Genomic DNA, 2,722 nt, shown 5'->3' on the forward strand with positions numbered 1-2,722 from the left:
ATTTTATTTTCACTGAAAAAACTCTTCATATCCTGATGATGTGACATTAGCACTGTACTGTGCCAGACAAACGTGTTTACTTACAACTGCAGAACAGGATTAGTAGACCAGGGTGTCTCTGCAGTTCTACAGCAACTTCATTATAATGTCACATTTTACCTTCTTTAAACACATTGCAGCTTATGCTTTTTGCATATTGCAATTTGGATGGGTAGATGGCTTATTTGAACAAACATGACAGGCTAATAGAATAAACTGAGGCCTGGAGTCGTGAATTAGTTTGACTTTAGTCATTTTTACACGAATCCTCTCCTCTGGTCAACGATGTGTTTGAACCTGCCTCGTACGTTGACGTACTTTTCCAAACAAGGCCGTGTTGATAATTGAGTGAGTGTGACGTTCTCTTCAAATGCGAGAATGAAATATAAAGAGAAGTAGAAAATAACAGACAGACACACGGTGTAACAGAACAAGCCTTAACTTGGATAGATAATTAGCTGTCGATAAACGTTAGGCTAGCTAACCGCTAGTTCTACGCAGGTGACAGTTGTTAGCTTATTAAATGCGCTAACGTTACACACCATTTTAAATTAGCATCTGCAGCTAACGTTAGCAAGGTTATCTTTCCATTAGACTACTTGGCTATTTCAGTGAGAACACTAATCACAAATTGCCCTTAGATGCGTAACTTTTATGCTAACAGTTAATTATGGCAATATTTCTCGTACGACAGCTGCTGTTACAGCTAACATTAGCATTTGCCGCTACCGCTAACTGGGCTAGCTCCGAGTCCGGCAAGCTGCCTGTAACGTTAGTTACCTGTTTTGCGCAGCTAGCTCGACAGCAGCAACAACAACAACGCCGACTTCCCCGCGGTTTCTTTATGTCTTAATTTTCACCTGCGACGGAGCAATTTCTGTTTGAATGCTGAATTACATTCAGTGGGATTCCCGACTGCACTGTCTTTAGCGTTACTCCATTTTGGACCCTACAGCTCGTTGGCACAGGATGCTGCTTCTTGCCGAATCACTCTCAGAGTGGTGTTACAGATTTTCTGGTATATTAATTATATGGTGGCAATATGCGCGCGCACAAAGTTGCCTACCACATTAACGATGAAAAAAAAACGGTGGAAAATTGAGCTGTATATTTATAACCTTGTTATTACATTATTAAGCAATTTAGTACTTAAAATCTTTGTCAATCCCTTCAAATAGGCGAGCATGTACTGTACTGTCTATCTTGTTGTATCCTGTTGCAGCTGATGAACTTTGTGTAAAGGCTGGTATCGTTAGTTAGTAAGATGCAGTAACGTTAGATTAGTTAGACAGATTCTCAGCTTCCTTGTCTCCATGGTAACCTCAGCCTCACGAACGTGCACCAGATAATTTGCCCCAGATAAGAGGCATCCTGTCTATTATTACAGCTGGGAGCACAGCAGTCAGTTTCCAGCCCTAATACAGGGGTTCCCAAAGTTCTTTATACAAGGACCCCCATAACAGATTAGACCACAGACCAGAGGATTCAGAGAGTTTTGTGTTAAGGAATCTCTGCTGAGTATTGTTTTATTGTTATTGTTATTGTTAAAAATAAAAAAATCCTCATAGTCAATCAATAATCAACCTAGGATCATTATAAATTATAATAAACAAAAACAGCCAAATAAAATTTCAAATATTCTATTCCATCTTTAGCTGGGGACCCCCTACAACCCACTTAAGGCCCCCATTTGAAAACCCCTGCCCTAACACACCCACTCACTGTACATATGGATAACGTGAGGGATTCAATGTCAATGTCGTGTTTTTGAAAGAAGATTCAAGAGATCCCATCATTTTAAGAATACTTTATTACATCAGCGTCTGTGAGAAGTTACACCTCCTTCTCTTATTAAACAGGTTAAATCACTACAGTTACATTTAAAATCAGTATGTACAATGATATTAACACACACAATAAGAAAAAACTGCTCCTTGCAGAGCCTGCTCTACATTGCCAAATTTATACAGCCTAATAACAGTTACAGTTTTCCCTCAGATGGCTCGTCTTCATCCGCCACCGAGCTTTCGCCATCATCTCCTCTGAACTGACAGTGTACGACAGAACAAACCATCTGTTCTCAGGAGTCATTAGTTGCTTGTGTGTGTTAGGTAATGTAGTGATAATCCTATGGGCTACAATCTGACACTGCCGAGCGTGGACCTGGGCATGGCACAACTGACACACATCAACACTCCTCAAGGGGAGGGGGGGCCATGGGCAGCATGAGACTTTTGAAAAGGTCACTGGGCTAGGGCTGAACATCATTACTTTTTAAGTGTCTGTAGCACATTCTCACTCTTGACTTCCTTATAGATATAATGTGCTAGGGATTTTTTTTTGGAAAAACTTGTATATATTCTGCAAAGTAAGGTACTGAACAACCTCATTATTCTGGTACTGAAGCTATTGGTAGTGACACTGTGTCAAAGTCTGTTTCCCTGTCCAGGGTATCTGCTATCTCTGCAGTGCCTAAACATATCTTAAATGTAAAAGCTCCCCTCCAGTTGAAAATTGTCTCTTTGTCCCTACAGTGTGCTGTTTGAATGCTGTCTGTGCAGAGTTTGACTCTAGAAGGATGTTTTTTAAGAGTCTAACGATTTGTGACATCACAAATAGTTAGGAAGTCAGTCCTGGTCCAGTATCAACTTGTACAGTGTGATGTAGAAACTTGAAGCCACCA

At 40.4% G+C, this 2,722-nt stretch overlaps 1 protein-coding gene across 3 annotated transcripts in view; it reads right to left on the bottom strand.

Moving 5' to 3' along the window:
- The window catches only part of si:dkey-19e4.5 (UBA_like_SF and PTH2 domain-containing protein), a 6,632-nt gene extending 5,581 nt beyond the window's left edge, over nucleotides 1–1,051 (bottom strand). Inside the window, exon 1 of one of the 3 annotated variants that reach the window (XM_035662118.1) lies at nucleotides 900–1,051. The gene's annotated coding sequence lies outside the window, so the exon portion shown is untranslated. Of the gene's footprint in view, nucleotides 1–819 lie in introns of all 3 variants that reach the window. The other 2 variants (XM_035662117.1, XM_035662119.1) reach the window with 2 other exon arrangements.
- Between the last annotated feature and the right edge of the window lie 1,671 nt (nucleotides 1,052–2,722).

The sequence above is a fragment of the Morone saxatilis genome, unplaced genomic scaffold (assembly GCF_004916995.1).
Source record: "Morone saxatilis isolate NCDOM2014 unplaced genomic scaffold, NCSU_SB_2.0 Contig18, whole genome shotgun sequence".
NCBI lineage: Eukaryota > Metazoa > Chordata > Actinopteri > Moronidae > Morone > Morone saxatilis.